Source organism: Helicoverpa zea, chromosome 25, assembly GCF_022581195.2.
Source record: "Helicoverpa zea isolate HzStark_Cry1AcR chromosome 25, ilHelZeax1.1, whole genome shotgun sequence".
Classification (NCBI taxonomy): Eukaryota; Metazoa; Arthropoda; class Insecta; order Lepidoptera; family Noctuidae; genus Helicoverpa; species Helicoverpa zea.
Window position 1 is genome coordinate 5,984,775 of NC_061476.1, and position 25,314 is coordinate 6,010,088.

The window sequence follows — 25,314 nt, forward strand, 5'->3', positions numbered from 1 at the left end:
GCCGGTGTTCCAAATTCGAAGAACGTATTCAAATATCGAACGAGATGGATGACTCGCTGGAAACATGTCTTACCACAAATCATATTTTTTTTCGTTTTTTTTCTTACATTATCTATTTACTGATTCATACGATTATTAGAATTGCAAATACATGAAGTAAGTACATTTATTAATCATAAGCTATTTAGTAGAATCTCTTCCATTTCCAAACTCGTAAAACCGCAGCGTTTTTAAACAGAAACATTCAATCAACCGAAAAATTTAAATAAAATATTACTAGAACTTATAAAATCATAATGTTAGACGAGATCCCATTGATTGATGGGTGACCAGGCTGCGTGAGGAAATAATGACCACTTTATTTAGGACTCTAGTTTGAAACATCAAGTTTGTAACAAGGGGTCAAGATAGGTTGGTGATTCTTTTCCAAGTCTGTTGACCCCGAGAGTGGACTAGTATCTACAATGTTTTGAACTTAATTAAAAATGTATAAAGAATTTATTGCGTGTTTACCGCCCTGTTTGTGGAGCAGATTTTTTAATTACCGTTAATTGGTAGAGATGGCCGACAATTTGATTGTCTAGTTGTCTGGTCATCTGTTTGTCTGGATTCCGTTTTCGTGGTATTTATTTAATTTCCTGTTCGTATCAGATGACTGACAGACTGAGTCAGATTTTTAAGAATACAACAATAGTGATGGGAATTCTAACAAATTGATGCCGGACACATTTTTATTGGACGAAACGATTAAAAACTAGAAACACGTACCTAACTATTAAAATAAAAACGGAAATCGTGTATACAACTAAAAATATCGATCAATCATCGAATTACGTAACCAACGCAAATAAGTATTGGCATCTAATATTATTTTTTATGATTGCCTAAAGCACTTGTTTACTTATTCACTTCCTACACGCCAACAGTATGTAATAAACTTATAATCATCGAATCGACATATCGAGACAAATCGGTATAACCAAGCCTATAAACTTAACGAATAGTCGATTATTTAAGAAGCCTAATCGATTATCTGCATTAGAAAGTACCTAATCAATGTATTCAAAATAAGTTACAATGTTTGTAAAGATAGAACCGAGTCATAATAACTCTCAGTAACATGGTCGAGATTAAAACTAAAGTCGATTCTTTTGAAACTAAAAAATCAATCATCTTTACTCACGGGCGGATCATAAAGAATCATTCCCGTTCTATTTTCAAAACACGAATTTGAATATGAACCGAAAGCTACATTCGAACGCTCCCCGTGTTTGTAATTCGTCCGTTTGAAAATGGAACTTGTTGTTCTTATTATGAATGCGTTAAGGATGCGCTTGGGCATGCGTCTGACGGTTTAGTAACTGATGCATTAATGCCTCGAATGATCTCTTAGGTTTTTTTTATTCGACGCCCGGAGATTGATCATTACACATCTGAATATGTGTTCTCGACAAAAAGTTGGATCACGATTCGGTAAAAAGTCGAAACGACTTGTGATGTAAGTAGATAGCAAACGTGCTCTTTATGTTATTAGAATTTGAAGTTTCCGGATTGATTTGAAAGTTTTTAACGGCCCCAAACTATTTGGTTGAGAGCAAATTGATTTTATTGTGTTTCTTGTATGTGGTTTCTCTTAACATTCGAGCTTTTGAGTATGTTAATTTGAATACCTACTCCCCTTTTTCTGGCAACACTACAGAAGTGCGAAAAATAATAAAGGTAGGTATCTGAAACGTATAAACCATACTATAAATTAACTAGTTTTATGAATAAAATTGATGTTGATGTATTTTAGTTAAGATTGTAAGTAGGTACATGTTTGTACACAATATATACATTTTCATATTTAATTTTTATACCTACTTCTACGTTCAACAACCTATAAAAATCGCCCAATTCTTACCAGAGTACCACCTAAATCGATTGAATCATACAAAATGTGTTGCGCCATATCGCTGCCGTCCTCACGTCCTCGTAATTAAACGTTCACATATTCCTTAAACATGAGAATTAACCCCAATTGAGGGACCGCTCTATTTAAATTACTCGCTACTATTCAGCTTTCTGGAAGCATGAGACACGTCACTAATCTATATCGCAGCTGCTCGGACCAAGTACCAAGTTAATATAGGCGACCTTTTTTCTTAAAAGAATAGTTTAGTATGAATTTTACCGTTCGATTTGCAAAGTAAATGTTGATTTTAAGAAAAGTGTCGTTTATTTTGTTGGTGAGCTTGAGCTTTAGTCGATTTTTTTGTGTTCACATCACTAGTTCGTTCTTTTTCTTTCGTGTTCTTTATTTGAAATTGGAACATGTTTGATTGCTGACAATTACGCGAATATTAGACATTTAAATAAAATTACTTTTACGGATTTTATCGCGGTTGTATTAATATTTATATGAAGAAATAGAAACATTTATTTGTGAAGCATAGGTCATGCTTTAGGTAAAAGTGCGTATATGATCAGTCTGGTCTAGGTATATAGGCATACAATCATTTGGAACTTTGTGCTTTTGGATAGTATTTATCTCTAGTCTTGATAGAGCATAATTAAAAAAGAATTTATCCAAATTGAGTTATTGAAGTTAATTTAAAAAATATAAAAGCTAAGGCTACTAACAAAATTGGTAGCCAAAAATGTGTTCAAAAAAACTATATCAAGCAATAAAAACGAAGTATCTAACAGCAATAAAATTCCGTTCTCATAAAAATTATATCATTCGTTCTAAAAGCCAGTTAGCGAAAAATTATGTTATTTCAATCAAAAAACGCGTTTTAATTTGATTTTAGAACGGAGAAAGAAGCTCAACGCGTTTCCTGTTACCAAAGACACACTTCATAGTTTTTTTTTGTACAACCGGAATAACAAGATGGATTTCCGTTTTCACAATACACAACTACAATAATAATTTCGCATTAAAATAAACTTGCTATTGTGCCTTTGTGGGCTATAAAATTATCATAAGCGAACACAAGTAATAATCTCATATTTGAGCCCGTTTCGTCCGCCATCTTTAAAAACAATGAACGTTATTGTCTCTTCTTAATTCCATTTTTGAAAAAATAATCCATTTCGCATTTCATCGCGAGTGCCTCATTGATTACTTTTGTTCGAGACAAAAGGGACCTTATACACATATGAATAGAGTCCTTGTTTGTTTGTACTGAGAAAGCGCAGCTGTGTTCTTGAGAATATTTGCTTAAGGAAAATTGGGTCTTATGTGTAAGAGTGAAGGTTGAAAATGCCTCGGTAATTGGTTTACGGGAATTGCATATATGAAGAGCGGAAAGGCAATACTGTAAGAAAGGGATGTTGAGAATGCACGATTTTGCAATGTGTCCGTTTATTATGATAATTATTCGAGGACAAAATCGAAATTATTGCGATACAGAGCAAAATAATATTATTTGTCTTTATTATTTTATTGGTGTTGATTTTTAACACGTGTTTTAAGAAAAATTAATTCATTTATCTGTAACGATGTTGATAAAGTGAATTTAATGTAGGTTTATGTGTCGTTTATTTTATTTATAGTTTGCATTCATTTGCATTTTTATTGGCGGTTACATAAATCACGAAAACTTGATAAGACAGGTATTGTAAACTGACTTCTAGAACTTTTATATGATCTAAACTTACTAGAAAATTATCACTTCTCTAGGAAAGAAAACCCTATGAACTTTTTAGGGTTCAACATAACAAACACAAAACCTCACTGGGTGCTCCACAATACAAATTCTAAAACACCAAAACAATTGCGTATTAGCAACAATAAATCAAACATCTAATATTTATCAAATCATTTCGAAAATAATTACGCTTATACTGTCAATAGTCTGCAAGTTTGTATAACAAAGTACCAGTACGGACAAATTTTTAAACAAGTCATTCAATTCAAATTTAACTGTCCCATCGAACTTAAATCCTATTTTAGAAACAGAAAAGCTAATACATACAAGCTTTTATTATAAAAAAATCTATAAAAGTACCCACACACTACAGACTAGACAGTTGACCCGATAGTTATCAATTTTCTTTATAATGAAAATCTTGATTCCAATCAAAGTTTTCAGTCGTTCTCATACCGGCTAAACACCTGATCTTTGTAATGTGCGCACTACCATTCATCTTCATACTGATTTATGAGCCCAAACAAACTATCGGCCGACTAAAAGTTTGCCGTTTGCGTTTAAAGTATGAAATTAGAATTGATCAATAAATAAATTGGCTATTTGTGACCAAAACTGGTTAATATGGACCGTAAATGGTTGTTGACAGACAGATACTACTTAAGGACGGAAAATAAGTACTTTTGATATTATATAGCTATTGCTAAGTTAGGTAAAGTTATCAAGTTTATTAAAAAGCATGGCAGATATTCGTAAGTTTATGTTTTTACCATCGTTCCTTCCTCCGTGATTTTTATTTACAAATTCTCAAAATAAGAGTAAAAATAAAATAGTTTTGAAGAACTTTTTTCTAAAAAAAATTACACCTTCACAACGTAACATTGAAAACCAGAAGAAACTGAACTTTCCAATAAGAGCACAGAGCAAATAATTTTCAGCAAGCATCCTACTAACATTATCGGAATCTTTTATTTTTTATATACCTATGCGGGAATCAGTTTCTTCCGTCCACTTCCGTTTGCGGAAGATTCTAAACATTATTTAGTAAGTAAATAAGTAAAGTAATTTTTTCAATCATAAAAAAAGTTTACAGGTAACTTAAAATTTAAAGGAAGTGATCTAAAAAAATGTCATACAGCTGGTATTTTCAAAAGGCAAAACTAATTAGAAATTAACATAACAAACTTATTACCAGTTGTTTCAATACTAAATGTTGATTATTATAAGTTCTAACTTATTTCTACCATATGTCAAGCATACTTTTAACTTTAACGCAAATAGGTACAATTGGTTTTGCTGTTACAGTAGAAAAACCAACATACTGTGTCTCTTATTCTCTAGTCTAGTCTCTATACTGTGTTTCGGATGGCACGTTAAACTGTAGGTCCCGGCTGTTATAGAACATCCTTGGCAGTCGTTACGGGTAGTCAGAAGCCAGTAAGTCTGACACCAGTCTAACCAAGGGGTATTGGGTTGCCCGGGTAACTGGGTTGAGGAGGTCAGGCAGGGCAGTCGCTCCTTGTAAAGCACTAGTACTCAGCTACATCCGGTTAGACTGGAAGCCGACCCCAACATAGTTTGGGAATAAGGCTCGGAGGATGTGTCTCTTGAAAATATATTAGGAAAATCTAGTAACGAATTTCCGGGGAAAACTAGCTGAATCTGTCTAATTAATACTGCTTAGACAATTTTATCACAGATTATGAAAGACAACGAATGCTTATTTTATAATGCTGTTTTGTTGACTGGAAATAAGAACTTGATATTACTTGTAGTAATTGTAATGTAATAGGTTTAATGTCAAACAAAATCCTATATCTAGTAAGTAATAGCAAAACTGATAATAGATAGATTAAAGGAACAGCCGTAAAAGAAAAACCAACACCAGTGGTCCCAACATTCGGAACTTTTTGGAAATCGAACACTTTTATCGATGTCGCTTAAGCGTTCGATATTTGAATGAATCACGTGACATGAGTCAAGTCCATTGTTCGTACACAATACTTACGTCGGCTCGAGTAAATTAGGAAATGTATTTTTTATTGGAAAGCCACTCGGAATTACAATGGAGGTTAATATATGACACACGTACAAGTTTCCAGTAAGCGGCGTGATAGTATTCGAAGTTCGAACGCTATCGCCGTGTCTATGGCCGCCCATTGATGTTTTATACCGAACTTTACGAGTGTTGCCCACTAAAAATATTAATTAATTAACCATTCCGTTTTACGTAGTCAATAATTTTTGAGTGCAACTGAATTTCAGTGTTAGTTAAATTGTTTGTTGACTTACATTAACATAATTATAACTTCCTCTTACATTTACAAGTTGTTTATCTTGCGTAAACTCAAACAGTTCCCGTTTCGCATTGTTTTACTCAGAAGTTAAAGAAAAAAATATCTTTTATTTATATAACAATCACGTTCGGCTCACATTGATTGTGCTGGTGGTATGTGACGTCACCTCTGCCGCCTGATAAGGGCCACTTCCGGTCGAAATCCTGACCGATGAGTGAATGAATGAGTGACCGAATGAACGGAATGAACGACCTTATCGGTTTTTGAGGACGAATTTTTCTCATCACACATTTTTGGTACCTAGTTGCATTATTTGAAATGCATTGACGTTAGGCTGTGTTGCATAAAATAATAATTAAATTGATAATTTATGATTTGTCAACCATATTTTAACGTACTAGATAATAAATTCGTATAGACATATAGGGTTGAAATAATTATGACTAATACTAGCGACTGGTGACATATTTCATCAGCATATTTTGTAAATAAATTTAATTGCTGACAAAATGGAAAACGGCAGCAATTTCTATATGGATATCTGACAAGATTTGTTATTAAAAATACAGTTTGTTTAAGCAATAGTATTTTCGAACATATAATATTATCTATTCTAATATAATAAAGAGAAAACATTTTTTTGTTCGTTTGTTTCTACCCTAAAGACTCTGAAACTACAGAGTCGATTAGAAAAATTCTTTAACTGTTGGAACACGCTACACTCTTCCCGAGTAACATAGGCCGCGTAACATCCCGGTACGGGCAGTAGTTGCCACGGGACACGGGTAAAACCCCGGGAAAACAGCTAGTGAGTTTATAAGTTTTGGGTAAAAAGCAATGCGGTTAGAAACTTACTCTTTTTTTAAAAAAAAATACAGGTAATGTGCAAACACGAATTTATTGGATAAACAATGATACCAAATACGTAATCGGGGATTCCCTGATTCAAAAATGGTATGTTTCCGAGAATACTCGCAAAAACAGTGGAATTTTAATAAAAACTTATAAGGACTTACTTTATTTGCGGTTTTAAGGTTCCGTGTAAACTTATTAGAATGTGTTTGTTTTTTTTTTTTTGTTATTAATTTACATGTTTTTGGATATTTTAAGTTATAATGGAAAAGTTTTAAATCTGAATCAATGAGACTAACTTATTTATGGTGATTTATTTTTAATGTGTTTTATACCTATCTATATTGGAAATAATTATGCCGTCTCTCTTGAGTCTAGTCTGACTGTTACTCAGTAGCAGTCATCAGGGGGATTTTAGAAAACTCTGACCCTAAGGTTTGTTACTCTCTATGTTGAGGTCGGCTTCCAGCCTAACCGAATGTAGCTGAGTACCAGTGCTTTACAAGAAGCGACTGCCTATCTGACCTCCTCAACCCAGTTACCCGGGCAACCCAATACCCCTTGGTTAGACTGGTGTCAGGCTTGTTACTCTTGTTAGATGTTTTAACCCGCGGCCCTATTGATAAGATAAAGAAGGTAGAATAATAAGGTAATGATGCAAATGTGGTTAAGTTTAGAATATAACCTAATATTATAGAGGTTGTACTTCGGATGTTACTGGACCGATTTGATTTATTGTCGTTACGGGTAGTCAGAAACAAAAAAGTCGTGGTGGCCTAGTGGGTAAAGGACCAATCTCTCAAGTATGAGGGCGCGGGTTCGATCCCAGGTCAGGCAAGTACCAATGCAACTTTTCTAAGTCTGTATGTACTTTCTAAGTATATCTTAGACACCATTGGCTGTGTTTCGGATGGCACGTTAAACTGTAGGTCCCGGCTGTCATTGAACATCCTTGGCAGTCGTTACGGGTAGTCAGAAGCCAGTAAGTCTGACACCAGTCTAACCAAGGGGTATCGGGTTGCCCGGGTAACTGGGTTGAGGAGGTCAGATAGGCAGTCGCTTCTTGTAAAGCACTGGTACTCAGCTGAATCCGGTTAGACTGGAAGCCGACCCCAACATGATAGGGAAAAAGGCTCGGAGGATGGGTAGTCAGAAACCAGTAAGTCTGACACCAGTCTAACCAAGGGGTATTGGGTTGCCCGGGTAATTGGGTTGAGGGGGTCAGATAGGGCAGTCGCTCCTTGTAAAGCACTGGTACTCAGCTACATTCGGTTAGACTGGAAGCCGACCCCAACATGATTGGGAAAAAGGCTCGGAGGATGGGTAGTCAGAAACCAGTAAGTCTGACACCAGTCTAACCAAGGGGTATTGGGTTGCCCGGGTAACTGGGTTGAGGGGGTCAGATAGGGCAGTCGCTCCTTGTAAAGCACTGGTACTCAGCTACATTCGGTTAGACTGGAAGCCGACCCCAACATAGTTGGGAAAAAGGCTCGGAAGATGATGACTGGATCGATTTGAAACATTCTTTCAGTAATAGATAGCCCAACTATTGAAGAAGGCTATAGAATTTAATCCAGTTTTACCTACGTAGTCGTGTTCACGTGATGCGCGTGAAACCGCTGACAGAAGAAATAGTATTTAGAAAAGACTCCAGCCACAAAATTGACTGATTCAATCCTATAACAAGTGAACAATGTAATTCATCATCCTCCGAGTGTTTTCCCAATTATGTTGGGGTCGGCTTCCAGTCTAACCGATTTCAGCTGAGCACCAGTGCTTTACAAGGAGCGACTGCCCTATCTGACCTCCTCAACCCAGTTACCCGGGCAACCCAATACCCCTTGGTTAGACTGGTGTCAGACTTACTGGCTTCTGACTACCCGTAACGACTGTAATAAGTGAAAAATGTCATTCTTCAAGTTAAATTGTTGCAAAATAAGCTAATGTAGTTATTTTTCATCGCATAAGAGTGTCGGCTACAATGTATCTTTCAACGTATTATGTGCTTGCCAAATACAATCATTGTGCTTGCCAAAATAATACTTTAAAACTTTTCAGTACAGACTGTCTGAATTGGATTCCTATTGTCTACATATTTTGTGCCTAATTTTTCCAAATAAGACAAACAATAAATCTGTAGGTACCTACTTAATAATATAATATTAAAAAGTTGAAAAATTATAAAGTTTTGTTTGTTTGAATGCGCTAATCTCAGTAACTGCTGGATGGACTTGGAAAGTTATCTCAGTGTTAGATAGCCCATTTATGGAGGAACATTTTATTCGGATGACTGGAGTACCCACCTGCTTAGTTCCATAGTATCCATTTGAGCTTAGATTTTGAATACAAATATTAAAGTCTTGTCTTTAACGATTAACATTACCATAAGTGTGTAGCACAAGTGACATTTTCATAGCTGAAATTACAGTTTAAAGACTTCATAAAACTAAAAATGTTTAGTTACTAAAACTAAAATTAACCCATCAAAGTTTGAAAATTAAAGGTGACTATGATATAATTCTGATTCACATTACAAGGCTTGCAAACAGTAAAATTAAAATAATAAATTATGAAAGCCGCTTATTTACTTCGATCTGTATGTCTTAATCTTTATTTTACTACCGTATACATAAATATCTACAAAATATTTTGCTATTTTCTTTTAAATTACAATACAAAATATTTTTCTTTGCAAAGCGATATGATAAAAAATAAGTGAACAGCTTTATTTGTTCTATATTCATACTGAACACTAAACATTTCAGCGGCGATATTAAAAAGTTCGTAAAAACTGTTTTCCGTTTCAATTTGAAAAAAACTTTTTGTGTATTCTGAGTGAATATTTATTTAGTAGTTAAATATGTAGCTTAAATTATTAGGTAATTCACTTTATTGCAGTATATAACTAAAATAATCTGAGCGCCTTTATAGCTGCAAAAGTTTAAGGTAAACTTTGTGATTTCAGAGCTGTGCATGACTGTGTATTTATGATTATATATTTAATATTATTACGCGAAAATAAGTAACTATTAAACTTCACTGAAGTTACAAATAATTTAAGTATAGTTTGAAGTATGTATTTCTATATACCTAATCTCCGTTACTACTTACTATTAATATACTTGCAAATTTACTCGAAAAGTATGCCTATTATATCCTATAGGTAATTCAATATCTAACCTATGTACCTACTAATTTTAGGTACAAAGCTCTTTAGCTTTCAAACTTATTAGTTTGTTTGCTTGAACGCGTATATCTCAGGAACTGCTAAACCGATTTAAATATTGCTTTTAGTTTTAGACAGTCTATTTATCAAGGATGGTTACAAGCTAGTACCCCCTACTACTCCTAAGCTAAGCTAGTACTACCCTTTTTCAAACTATTCTCCAGATAAACTCCATCCAAAGGTTGTCTGGAAGAAATTGCTGATTAGCGATAAGACCGCCATTTGTACTCTTCTTTGTGTATTGTGATGTCCTGTGTTGTAAATTTTCTTTTTTCTTGGTGTACAATAAAGCATAATCTATCTATCTATCTATCTATCTATCTATCTATCTATCTATCTATCTAGTTTTTAATGGAGAAAGTGAAGTAGTTTCCTCAGGTCGCGGGTTAACATAGCTAAGTAGGTACATATAATAATTTCGCTTTTATATAAAAAATAAAATAAAACAAATATGCTTCCCTATATTTCGCATGTTCTGTTGAATATTTGTAAATACTGAACCAAATTCCACTCTATAACCAATACTTATTACGCTTAATTACTCTAAATTGTAGCTAAAGCTAATAATATCCAGTTAATACTAGTAATATGTTTTGTTATGAACAAAATATTTATATGATAAAACATCTATTATGTATGTTACAGTAAAAGCCTGAACAAAGTTTACCAATATTTAACTAAAAGTCCAACCCGTTCTCTGATCGTCGTCCGTTTAGAACATTAAGCACTACTTTCCTACAACTTAAGATTTTCATAAATAATGCTGCAAATGATGATAAGATGAATAACATATTCAATTTGTTTACAATAGCATGTTATGCTATTGTAAACCTTCAATTTTGACGGTAAAATTCCCATAAAATCTTTCTTATTTTGTATAGGTATTCTTACATTTACCAATTCGTTGGTGTTTTTGAAGTAATTACTTATATTCCTATATTTAACGATCAATGCAATTGGTGAAATCTAAAATTTAACAATATACAGGCTTTTACAGTACCATACACTATTTCTAATCTACATAACATCAAATGAGAATCGAACTTCAGCCGGCAGAAGCTTGATCTAACCACCCGACCTATGACCTATGTAGCTGGATGTGCTTTATATCTGATTGCGATTACAAAGATAATGGAAAAAAATGCACGTTCCAGCATCTTGAGATACATATCTTTTATGTTCATGCTGTGAGAGGGATGGTAGAGTTAAAGTTAATAGTTAGTTGAGAGGAATCTTATTGGATAGTTTAACTGTGGTTTAACTTTGTTTTTGCGTTCAAAATGTATATTTTGTGGGGATTTGGTTATATTAGGTCATCTTTATCACTAAATGAAATTAATGTTAGTTAGTTTAAATGTTAATGACTATAATTTTTTTATACATATTGCAAGCTGAGCAAAAAATTGTTAATGGTATAAACAATAAATAAATCAAACATACTGTTAATAAAAGTTAAATTTAAATTAAATATTCAATAGCTTACTCGTCTTAGTTTTTTTTTTTTTAAATAAACAAAATATATTATTTAAAAAATGTTTATATTGTAACTATGGCGGTAATTAAATAGTTCAATAAATACGAAATGTTCAAAAAAAATAACTACAGTAAAAATTAAATTAGTAAAAAAGTTTTGCACTGTCGAAAAACTTTTATCAAAACTTTGTGTCCACAGAAAAACAAAAGATTAACCCTCAAATGAAGACGTTAAAATCACACTGAATTATTTTAATGCACACTTAAAAAAGGCTTGTTTTATTTTTAATGAAACAAAGAAAAAATCCTTACCTTAATTTAAGACATCCAAATGTATTGTAGTCGACTAAACAGCGCAGTTCATGCACAATGTCACTAGTGTTTATAATATCACCATAAATCCTCAGCGTCACTCACGCACTGTTCACAGTTTGTCAACACAGTTTATTTTACAAATCTATGTCTTTTCTACTAACTCTTATTTACACCTGAAATTAAAAAGTTTCAATACCAACTCCGCGACTCCAAACAAAATAAAAATAATCGTCCGAACACGGATAATGTAACAGCCGCGCGCGAATTTACTCACGCGACTGAAAAAATTGCCACATCTGCGTAAGACTCGGAAACTAAATCAAAATACTGGCTAGGAGAGGGACGAGTCAACGGAGGCCCCACCCTTCCCCCACCACCGGCCGATACGCAAAAACATTCATAAAAACACGCTTGACTCCTCCGCGAAATTATCAATTGTTTATATCACGACAAAAATGTCAACCCAAACGGATTCATCTCGACAAAGCCCTAGATTAAGCAAAACATTAAACAATTAAGAGTCACACAATAGAATTCCGACAATGTCGAAATATTTAAAACAATACACGGTTTAATTTGTACGAATCATAATAATAAACACGGGCGCGTTACTGTGTTATCGAAAATAATCGATTCTTCGAACGTTTCGGTGGATTATTTTTAAAGATGGAAACCTCGGTGCGGGTTGTTGGCGCGAGTTTTCCCGCGCTCCTGGAATCGGTCGTGACGTACGAGGTGCGACCGCGCGCTTCAGCCGCTCGGCGTCGAATAACTCGCGCTCGCCCGCCGTCTCCGCCCGGCGTTTTTTTCTGCCAAAAAACTAAGAAAGGGTCTTTAGTTAGGGTTAACTGTAAGCTCGACAATGCGGATGATTTTTTGTTAAAAGTCTTTTGAAACTGGAGCATGTTTGAAATGCGCTGTGACCTTCGACATATCGTTGCTCGCAACCGCGGTATTGTCTTACTACATTGCGTTTTTTGTTTTTGCTCAGATAACATCTGTTCTGTATTAGTATTGGTAAAGCAATGGATAGTACAAAAGTAATGGTTTCATAATATTAGACCTTTAACATCTAAGTTGGTAGCATTTAGTTTTTTTTTCAACTTAAAACTTGTTTGTATATTTTTTTGGCAATTTTGTTAAGGATGTAGATAAGTTGTTTAATGATATTATAATTACACACCTATGGAGTTTGTTCACTGTTTATTATAAGACTTAGTTTTAATACCATTTAAAAATACTCTAGATACACCTGTTTTTTTAAGGCAGTCTAAGTTAAACTTAGCTTTGAGAAAAGTTAAGTTTATTCTTTTACATATTTATTGTAAGGACCTGTACCAATCGTTTTTCATTATTAATAAAAAAAATTGGTAATATGATTAAATACACACAATCAGTGTTAAGGGTCAAAATCAATCAACCACATAGATCAAACAGTTCAAGAGTAAATCAACGAACCATTACTCTTTATTTCTGCCCCTAAATAAATGAATATCCCTACGTAAAACAAGAGATAAATAATTAATTCTCTACTAAATCTAATAGACCAATATAGAGGAAATCTAAACAAAAATATCCTGAAAGAAACATCTCAAGATTACTCTTAGAATTTCATTTTTGATATTTCATAACAATGAAGGATTGATTTTCAATTATTTTTTTATCATGAAAAGTCAAATTCTAGAAACTGATTTAGAACCTTATTTGTATGCAAAAACAATAGAAATGACTCATAAATATAAAGTACCTACTGATCGTCACAACATTGTTGTGACAAACAGACTAATGTACAAACACAGCGATAGACTTATAGCTAGACTGAAACTGACCTATCTTAACTGAATCTATAAAGAGTTTGTTCCTTTGTACGCGATAATCTTAAGACCTGATAATCTGATTAAATAAATAATTTCAGTCGGAGATGGCCCATATATCGAAGAAGATAATAGGCTACCTTTTACCCAAGAGCGCGAAGTTGTTCCATTAGGACACGAGTGAAACAACGAGGGTAATTAGTTATGCACTTCTGTTTTATAAAAAAAAAACTGAATGGAAAATAGACTGAAAGCTTTTTCATAATAGCTTTATAGTGTCCTGTTACACACATGTATTAATTTGTACGTCGTGTCCAATTTTTCAACTGCAGCGTCCAAAACTCATGGAATAGATATTCTGTACTAGCAATTTCCCGCGATTTTGCCTATGACTTTCTTCACGTATCCGGATAAAAACTAGTTTTTAACTTTCCTCGATAAATACGCTGCCTAACAGTAACAGGTTTTCTTAAAAACATAGAAGTAGTAGGTTTAATCGGCATATAATTTCATCGGGCTCAAGTATTCAAATGTGTACGGTAGGACCCGACCTTTATAGAGTTGGAAAAAGGCTAAGCAGACTATGATTTTCTTCAAACTGTCGACCAACTGTTGCCCTACAGATTGTAGACAACATTAAAACATTAACGTTCTCAACAAGCGTATATTGTTTTTATCTCGTTTCTGACCGCATTACTGCTTTGGCTGTGATCCATCTTAGACATCCATCTTCTCTTTATTACTGTTAGATCCTAGACATTCAAATAGACTGTTAAAAAAACTGCATCATTTTCTCGTAAAAATATGGCTTTTAAAAATTGTTGTAGTAGCTTCCACCACGTTTTTGCCAGCGTTTTCACCTGCTTCCTGCCTAATTATTTCGTCCACCCAAATAAAAAAGAGCTTATACATATTATGTTGATGTATGAGCCCTATTACTGAAAAGTTTCATCAAAATCCTTTCAGCCTTTTGCACGTGAAGAAGTTATAAATAGTTACCTACATGATAAATAGTTAGACCAAGCCCCTGAAATGCGATGGTAATCGAGACCCGGCCATGGAGACCCAAAACACCAGAAGAAACTCAAATGTGAGGCTAGCCTTTTAAAAAGGGTTTAGTTCAGAAATACTGTAGGCGAGAATTCAACCCTTATAAGAGATGAAAGTCCTATAGAATTTTCATCATCATCATCTCAGCCATAGGACGTCCACTGCTGAACATAGGCCTCCCCCTTTGATCTCCACAGATACCTGTTGGAGGCGACCTGCATCCAGCGTCTTCCGGCGACAGAATTTACATAATCAAAGCAAATTTTTTTTAAATATCCTAAACTAAACAACAAAATCCAACAACAAATATAAATTAATCAACAAAACAACAACAACATTACGTGCGTAATAGCGTCGCATATCACACAGTGCGGTTCGATTCCCGGCGCGTGCAAATGTCACCGGTTATTTTGGAGCGCGATGCGTCTACGAGTACCAAGACTAGCTATTGTCATTGCATTGCGTATAGATAAAATTTACCGTAACGATTTTAGGTCTTAGAGCTAGTGTTCTTTATTCAAATGTTTCTTAGTGGCCAGTAATTGTTTGAAGATTTTTCTTTTGTTTGAATCTTTTATTGGACCAAAGAGTGTTTTGTTTTTTTGTTTGATACTTTTATTTTCAAAGCTCGAACTGTTTTTGTTTTAAGAATTCTTGGTAATGTAATGGTAGCGTTAAGTATGTTCTTGTATCTAAACTCGATTCTTATTCAAGATAGTATTTTTAATGAAGAAATGTTGTGTTTTGAGGAACTCACGTCTACGCGGACATAAGCGGATCGATTGATCAGTAGGTTAAGCAACGCTTAGCAGGCTCACTCCGTGGATGGGTTACTTTCTTGTCATGAGTGCCTTCGTATTTCGGATGGCATGTTTCATCAAGTGGAAGTTCTTACGAATAGTCAGAAGCCAGAAAGTCTAACAACCAGTCTTAACAAAGGGTTGCCCCCTTTGCTCAGGTAACAGATCAGATAGGCAATTGTTCCATTAAAAGCATCTGGCTAGACTAGAAGTCAACTCCAACATGGAAAAGACTAAACAGGTGGAACTATTTTTTATTAAAAAAAAACTTGGAAATGTGATGGTACATAGTCTGAAATCACCAACCCGCATTGAGCAAGCGTGGTGATTAACGTTCAATCCTTCTCCGCGTGAGAGGAGGCCGCAGCCCAGCAGTGGGACGATAAAAAGGCTGTAACTGTAACTGATGGTAGAGTTAGGTACTTTGGGTACTAAACTCTTTGCTTATCCAAGAGAGTATTTTCAACGAACAAATGCTGTGTCTTGAAAATAACCTCATTATATTTGATACTCTTTCTTTAACGTACTTATTAATTAGATACCTTATCTCTCTACCCACATTATGCGTAGGAGTGTAGAATTATTTGCGTCGTCAACAGAAAGTTTAAGCTTTCTGCTCAAGCTGAGAAATAATAATATTACGCTTTATCACCATGGGGATAGTCAGAAGTGGACCTTATCGCGATTAGTAACATTTATGTACAGTTTGCACATTTCTGAAGTTTTAACGCCTCAAGCATGAGCAGTAGGGTTTATTTTTAAAACATCTGCAAAATACTAGGAAAAGAAAATACTATTCTACCTATACAAATAGGTACTAAATTACAAATCTGAAGAATTTGATCATTTGTTTTCCGCTAATCTCAGGAACTTTTGATTAGAAATATTCGGTCCCCCTTTATCGAGGGATTTCGAAGTAGGTAGTTTCCCCGGGACACGGGTGCAACCGCTGGCGAAAAGCTAGCTTACTTATAAAGTTACAATATATAAATTAGATATTGGCCGTATTTTCTTATAACTCAGCGGCTTTTTGAAACAATAATTAATTACTGTTTTGTCTGAAATCGTTTTTTATATCGACACATATTTGGACACTAGCACGCTTTCCAAGCATAAAACTGAATAAAAACAATGAATAGTGAATATATTTTAATTATTAACGATACTAAACATGAGTTTTTTACTATCTGTTTTTTGTTTTGGAAAAATTACCACTTTGACGTAAACGTTATTTTTAATTACAAAATTGACATTTATCGGGAAGAGGTAAAGCTAATTTAATGCTTAATTCTTAGTTAGTGATAATAAGATTATTTGGCGGCAAAAGTACATTTTAAAGGAATTCCTTATCATTTGATCTATCAATAGTAATTATGTGGCCACATTGTTGTGCTCGTACGTATAGGACGTTAGGTTGCCCGGGTAACTGGGTTGAGAAGGTCAGATAGGCGGTCGCTCCTTGTCAAACACTGCATCCAAATAGACGGGAAGTCGATCTCAACATAGTTGGGAAAGAACTGGGGAGATTGTTGTAATCTCATTCCATCAAAACCTTTCCTGAAAAGCTTAAGTTACTTTAATAACAAACTTTTAAAAGAACATTTACAAAGCAATAAAACCTTGGTAGATACCTGATTGTTATTTTAAAAGACACATTTACCGTAGTACCACAAAAACTTTTAAACGTCTGTTGAACACTTGTCTAAAAAAATATCCGATTATGACGTTGAAATCAGGTTCATTTCGCAGCCTAAAATTTTTAAACAAGTGTTCAACAGATGCTTAACTTTTTGTAGTAAGGCTGTTAGCCTTTTCAATTCACAAAACACCCACCCAGCTTTTCCGAAAACCAATCAAAATGAAAACTAATACACTTACATCCTTCTACCAAATGACCCGACTGTACAAAAAGCGGTACTAATAAAACATTCAGTTTGGGGAACGTTAAAAACATTTAATTGTTTGAACGATTGTCGAAATTAAAAGGTTGATGAACAAGTAATAACCCTGTATACACATAAATGGCACATTTTTCGACGCATCACGTACTCCGACGATATTAGGGTTGCCAAGTCTACTTGACTGATTTAATTTGATAGGGAATTTTTACGGTTGAAAGGAAATAGTTGAATATTCCTAGGTATTCTGTAAATCTCTTCATACTAAGGAAGAAGAGTCACTTATCAAGATAAAATCAGGCTGAGCATCAGAAGAAAATAAAGTCGATTTTGCAAAAGAAACACCTCACGGGGACCAAATAGTTTATGTAATAGTAATATTATTTCATCCGCCTCCTCCGACTAGCCTTTTCCAACTATGTTGGGGTCGGCTTCCAGTGTAAGCAGATGCAGCTGAGTACCAGTGTTTTACATGGAGTGACTGTCTACCAGACCTCCTCAACCCAGTTACCCTGGCAACCCAATATTTATTGGATTCATATAATAGGTATTTATAATTTATTAAGATTAAGGGTAGGTGTCATATAATATAATAATTACTAGTGAATCCAATATTACCTAGAATTCTTCAAAATAACTTAAAAATTTAGATAGCAACTCTTTTAGCAGTAAAGGTTCATTTAGAATGTGTGCTCGTATCTCGAAATACTTATGCTAAGTGTGGTCTAAGTTAATTGAAGCACGATTAACAAGTTAAAGCTGGTGTGAGCATACAAATATGAGCATTATTGGATTCTTGGCGCTTGCTGTGGCGCCGGGGTGGCCGACTTCAGAAGACACTAGAAGTAGAAAAAATTGGACCCTTTGTGATTAGCCAAAGGAATTTAGGTTTTTGGACTTAATGTAAGGCTTTTGCAATAAGAAGACTGAACTGCTTTCAATATAGTATAGAGGATCAGAAATCATAGGAAGGAAATTATGACTTTATGAGGTTGCATAAAATAAACCAGAAAAGTGATTTTATTTGGAATTGTACACATTTGCTGTTTTCATCATTTTCTTTTAATCGTACATGGTTTTCAGCATGTTTATAAATACATTTTTTCAATCAGTTTCGTTACTTAAAGATCTTATGGAATGTTACCATGTCGACTTATTTTTTAAGGCTTGGAACTTGCTGTCTCAAAATTTTTCATGACTTTGAATTTATGAAATATTGTCACAAGATAATATTATCCTATCGTATAATGTCTAGATAAAGACGAGTGACAAATATTATAATTTTCTGGTTGAGAATATTTAAAAATGGACGCTTCAAGTCAGTGAGGCTGCCACGCGGCTGTGGTTCGTTCCAGTTGCGGTTTGAGAGAAACTTCTCTTCTGATTTTTTAAATATGTTTCTTTTGTCTTCACAAATAATTCCAGCTTCTTCGCGACATCCCTGGTTGCGCCGGCGCGGCCCGTGTGTGCACGTCAGTGATACTCCGCACACAACTTGTTGTCGGTGTTCACGATAAATCATATCAATGTATTTGTGATGGCGGCGGGCTAGGGATGGGGGGATAGCATGTCGATGTTTTGGTAATATATTGCTTTTGTTTAAGTAAGTAGTTGTGCTAGGTATATAGTTTGTTTGGTGGATAGATATCTAATAGTATTCAAGTGTTTAGAGAGCAGAACGCCACAATTTGAACGCTTTTGTTCTTTGAAGATTTCAATTGCATGCTGTGGATTTCAGCTTAATGTTGGAAAATATAAAGTCCATCTTGTACGCAATATGGTTTTTGTTGTTTCATAGTCGTTCTTAGATAGATAAATATTTAATACGAGTATGTATTGTTTTAAAGAAGACGAAAATACGAAAATCTGAAAGTTACCTGGTCTACGTTTAAATGTATTACCAAAATCGATAATGTATCTAAATTACCAGCAAACATAAAACACACTAAAAGAGACACTCATTAAACAAAACACCAACAAAAAAACAAAACAAAAATCACTATATCGATCTCAAAAAATCGTTATCTAAAATTGAAACAAATGATAAATTCAGCTCGTTGGAAACGCGACCACCCCGCCCTACGCGCGCCTGTGTGCGTGACAACACACGGGGACCTGCGCCTGTGTGCGTATCGTGTTGCATTTCTTTCTCGTATTGTAATTTATTGGTGTGTAACGAAGTTAATTATTACGATTTTTGTATTAAACGTTGAAAATTATTTTTAGTCTTGCATCTGCAGTCCTGTATGGTACTTTTTTACTCTGAAACTCTGTCGACGACCCGTTTTTGCTTCGATATTGTATTTATTAATGATAGAATGTCGTTTTGTTTGTTATTATTTACTGTAATGACGTCTATTTTAATATTAATTCGACGTAGCAGTTAACGAGAAGTGTACTTGTTTAATTTTTTCGAAATTATCCGGTATTTTTATGTTGTTTCGAGGCGCCTTGTAGTCGCTATACTTATAGCATAAAAATTGAATTAAGAAAATTGTTTTTAGTAAAACGTTCAACACTTTTGATGTTAATTGAAGTTTTTTTTCTTATGATTACCGCCGTGTACGAAGTGTGAATTATATTCATTTTACATTGCCGAAATAAATTAGGCATTTGTCACCGTGTCAGCCGAAAAACGTCCACTGCTGGACAATGGCCTCCCCAAGGATTGTCACTTTGCTCGATCAGCAACCCGTATCCACTGCTTCTCGGAAAACTTGGCCAGATCGGCCATGCATTTAGTGAGAAGAATAAATTATTATTAGTACTCTAACCGTAGAAAAATATTGGTAAAAATTGCTAAAGATTTATAGCCAAAATACTTGCCCTTTTATTCCTTAAAAAAAGTCTTCGTCATCTTCTCACAAGAAACAGTTACCTTACCTGCTTAAATATTACCCATCAATAATAGTAAAATACAAAAATCAATAGAAAAAAAAACTAACCGGATCGAATTTCACAAATACACGGGGTTAACCCTAGTTCGCAGTGTCGAGACCTCATCAGGAAACGGGGTCACTTTTTTACAAATTTTTAACAAAAAATAGAAAAAAAAACTGCAAAAAGAGAAAAAAATAATGATAGCAATTCTAAAGTGATCTACTTTGATGTTCATTCCGCGTAAAGAGATAACCCTAAAATTGGGGTGAATCGGGGTATAACGTGGGAAATTTAAACTGAGGGGTAAAAAGGTCGTGATTATAATGAACATCTAAGGTTAATCTGCATTAACTTTTTTTTTAAAGATTTATCTTCGAGTTCAAATGTCTTCGGGTTAAAAGTTTTTAATTTATGCGCATAAGGTATGAAAGTAAGCGGTTGATATTAATTTTTACTTGAATTTTAAACGTAGTTGGCAAAAAACGATATTGCAAAAAAAGACTAGGTTATTGAATAGATTCATTTAAATTGTATGAACCAGGAAGATTCCATAACAATGAATTATCTTTTGTACTTATGTAATTTACATGGTATGAATAGATAATTCGATGTAATAGAAATTTGATAAAAAAATAAATTTCGACTGATGGCAGATTTATCACACGCATGCCTTGTTATCGTTTTTGACAGTTCAAATTATTAATATGAATTAGGTAAATAATGAAATATGTAACTTATATTTATTTTTATTTACCACCTACATGGAGTTTTCTTGAAAATTAATCACGTACTTACTGAAAATTCAGTATTATTTTTCGTTTATTTGTTTGGTTGTCGAATTTTCGTCCGTATCTATAATTCCTTTTATATGCAGCTTAACTCGTAAATGTTAATATTTTGTAAAGAACCATTAAGTACTTACTTCACCATTAAAAACTTTTTTTACAAAAATAAAACAGTTTTCAAAAATATACTTACCCACGTTCCTTCTCCAAAGTCTGACAAATCTATGCTAATAACCGCATCAATATTGGTTCAGCCAAAAATATACATACATAAATACAAGTCAAACTGAAAACCTCCGTTTGTGAAGTCGGTTAAAATTAGTGTTTTTGTTTTTTTCATGTATGAATGTAATAACAAAATATTTGTAGAATTAAAGTAAGTGTTTAATTACAAGAGCAGACTACTTAAAGTGATTTAAACATAGCTAGCATTGATACAGCAGTTAGTTAGCACGTAGTAACCGGTTCAGCTGCCACACACTTAACTACGACATCTCACTACATAACTAACTATAGTTTGTAAACCATAGTAACAAAATCTTTAAAAAACCACAATGACCAATTACATTTTTTTTTTACCAACCCGTTCTGAATTAAGAATAATTTCTTAAAAAGTGAAAGAAAGTATTGTTACAAAAATTGATTTATACACTAACCCTTAAAAATCAATACAATATAATTGAACTGTTTACGGGTCCGATTGACCCGAGGTCACACACGTCTCGAATAACCAACAAAAAGAAACAAATTCCCGGATTTTACCATTCAACCTTAAAAAAATCACAAGCATATCGAATTCTATAACTGACCTCTTTTTCGTAAAATAGGGCCAAACAATGATATTATGAGCTCAAAACGTGTGACTTACGACCCCGATGACCTTTTTTCTATTTTTTTTTTGTCCACACTGGTCAAAAAGGGGCATCTTGGCCACAATTGTGATTTGGACAATAGCTTCTGATTGGTGAAGCAAAAACGCAATCACTAAAGACATCATAAAAAACGTTAAATTGTACGTTTTTTGGACGATTGATTTTAAGAATACTACGTTTTTTGGTTAGTTCGTGAATCGTGATATCTAGATTAATGTTAGTCAAAGGTTTGAGAATGATATTTACGAATTTAACTGCGAGAATATTTTAGACACACTACAATAAAGGTTAAGCGTTCGTAGGAATGACTAAACAGATAAAACTAATTAAACTGATTAAGATCTGTAATATCGTATCCATTGAAACATATTATTATAAGTTTTACAAAAGCAACTGCAGTAATATCTTACGTAAAACTCAGTAAGAAAAAAAAACCTAATGATATAACAAAATTTCCTTAAAAACCGTTATAAAACCAGCACAAAAAACTCCCACAACAGCACAATATCTATAAAACTCTCAAATTACTGCAAACAGTTATAAATCAAAGTACGAAAATTGTAAAAAAAAAACTATCTCACGCATCTCGCGATCATCTGTTGCAAAGGGTTCAAACTTCGCGATTTTTAAAAAATCACACAATACCGGAACCCTAAACAGTTAGAAATATAAAAAAGCACGCGGAAGATATCGTCTTTCTATTAAAAAAAGGGAGATTAAGGACCGTATCTAACTCTTTCCCATGGGTCTTAACCTTGGTGAACTTTTTTTTCAAAATTGAGACACCTTTGGCATCTTTCCGTTTTTTTGTAATGTCAGAATCTGGTTATTTTTCGCGAGGGATGCGCAGGGGCGAAGGGTCGGGCCCTCGCGTATTGTGTACTGCGAATCTAGCAGGTGGGTCAAAATGTACCCCGCTCGCATTTTAGGGTTTCTTTAAAAATCTTTTCTTTAAATTTTATTTCTGTTTCTTTTTTGTTGTTATGATATTACGAGGTTAGAATACTGTAATACTTCTACTTATAAAATCAAATGTGGTTAAACGGTTGTTTTAATTCAAAATCATATTTTAGTATTTAGTGCGTATATATTTTAGACTAGTAGGTATATTAAGATTAGGTAATTAATTAAAAAAAATATTAACTTTTCAATATTTTAACTCACTGACAGATGTTGAAAAGTCATTTAAAGTATTTATAAATCACTTTTACATTTTATACAGTTTTATGGTCCCTTTAGAAGAGAAGCCACTTGTGACCCCCCGCGATAGAGTTTAAAGTGATCGATTCTTTTATCGCCATCTGCGTAGTTAAATATCTATAGTTCTATAGCTCCCACGCTTGTTAACGTACTTAACTATTACCAAAAGTAAAAAACAAAAAACATTAAAATTCAAATCACTAAAAATATTCTTCAGAAAAAATCTTCCCTAAATGAAATTGTAGATTATTTCTTAGAAAAAAACAATTCTGTATTTGTTTTTTTTTAATGAAAAATATTTTTTCTGAAGGATACTTTTGACAGCTTTTATACGGAAAATATTTATTATTTAGTCCTCAGAAAAAAGTTAACTGATGATTGAAAAATCGGTCCTTAGGTTGGTAAAAAGTAGATACTTGGTCGTAAGTAACGCAATAGTTAGCACGCAATATTAATATAACGCGATAAAATCCGTAAAAGTAGTTTTATTTAAATAGCTGTCTATGAAGTTAAAAATCTATAGAGACACATATTCCCGTTAATACTCGTAACATAAGTATTTCTTGCATATTCTGAATCGATAATAACTTCAATAATCAACATCGATATGATACAATTTAAATCTTCCGATCAAAAATCAAAAAAACACGCTTATTCGCAGAATTTGAACTCAAACTCGCTACATATATTTTTCGCGAACGAAAATAATTTCGATTACTGATTGCGGACTTCGAAAAAGTCCTCGATCGAAATAGGTATAATTACGGTTTCGGCTAAAAGGGCGGCGCGCGCGCACGAATTTTCCGAAAATTACACTTGCGGTAACAAAAACGGAACGTTTTCGGAAATTCGCTGCGTCCGGCCGCCGACGATGTGAAATGTGTGTTTTTCAAACTGCCAACATGTGTCATACATTTTTGTTAATTTATTATGAATCATAGCCAATTATGTACCTACAAGATTTAATGAGGAGCAAAACAAAAAGAACAAATGTTTGAATTTTGTGTCATTTTGCTGCAGACGTGGTGATTTGAAAGAGTAATGACCAGTTTCATCAGTTACTAATGAGATCTCTGATAGCCTATCAGGAACTTATCCGAGAGTAAACTATAGGTACATTTTGGTTTCTTAGGTCCTGGATAGCAGTATCTGATAGAAATTATAAGCAGCCTTTATCTGGCAACTAGCATTAACTATCGAATATTAATAAGTACCTATTTATCAGAAACCAGTGAAACCGGACTATTTTTTATACAATATTACAAAGAATCGCTTTAGATTGTTGGTTTGCCGAACGATACTACGATACTAAAAGGTGGGGAAGAAATAAATACCTACATTATTATTTTTGCACCAAAAACTAGATTTTTTAAACAAACAAACGAGTTCACAAGCGATTCAATACCAGTATTTCGATAAAAAAGCGATGGAATACATTGAAAAGAGCGAAAAAAGCGAAGCCACACGACGTTCAAAAAGTTTACCGAATCTAAAGTGTCTTCAGCTTATAGTGTACCACAAAATCTACATAACAAGAATTATTTTGAACCTTTTATGTATTCAATTTTACCACTCTTTTCTCTATCTCACTTGAAAGGGATTATTCCGTCACTCTCACTCTCACTGCGCGTTTCAAAATGTAGGTACGGTAGACCGCACATCAGTGGTAACTGTCATGCACCTTAACTCAATAGTAATAAGTACGATTTTCCTATAGAACTGTTACCACTGACCTGAAGTTGACTGTACAATGTCGTGCAAAAAATTTGGGCGCGCAAAACGTTTGCATAGTTTCTGAGATATGTCAGTTTTGTTAAAATTTCACGTAAAATTAATAACGAAACGACCTGGCATTTTTATTCATCCACAGTAGCTTTAATTACAAATATTTTTTGGGATTCGCCATTTTTTGTGTTGGTATTTTTTTTTTGTTTTTGTTTTTTGTCCGTCATTTTTATTAGTGAAGGTCAGAAAGTTGAAATTCTTTTGTCGAAAACGGTCGCGTATTTTTGTGTTGTGAATTTATTATTTTCAAATGTTTAGCTGTGTTAGTCTTCAGTTCATAACTTTTTAGACTAAATAAATGGTTAGGTAACTACATATGTCTGTTAAAAAAATAATAGCTTTTTATAATTGATAGGTACATCATGAGGTGAACTTTAAAAAGTTTTTTTTTTTTTTTTTTTTTTTTGTAAATTGTATACTAATAAAAATATGTTA

General features: G+C 33.8%; 1 protein-coding gene across 6 annotated transcripts in view; it reads right to left on the reverse strand.

Moving 5' to 3' along the window:
* LOC124642735 overlaps positions 1-12,051 on the reverse strand; it is an 80,712-nt gene extending 68,661 nt beyond the window's left edge. For all 6 annotated transcript variants that reach the window (XM_047181343.1, XM_047181345.1, XM_047181344.1 and 3 more), the window contains exon 1: positions 11,793-12,051. The gene's annotated coding sequence lies outside the window, so the exon portion shown is untranslated. The remainder of the gene's footprint in view (positions 1-11,792) is intronic.
* Between the last annotated feature and the right edge of the window lie 13,263 nt (positions 12,052-25,314).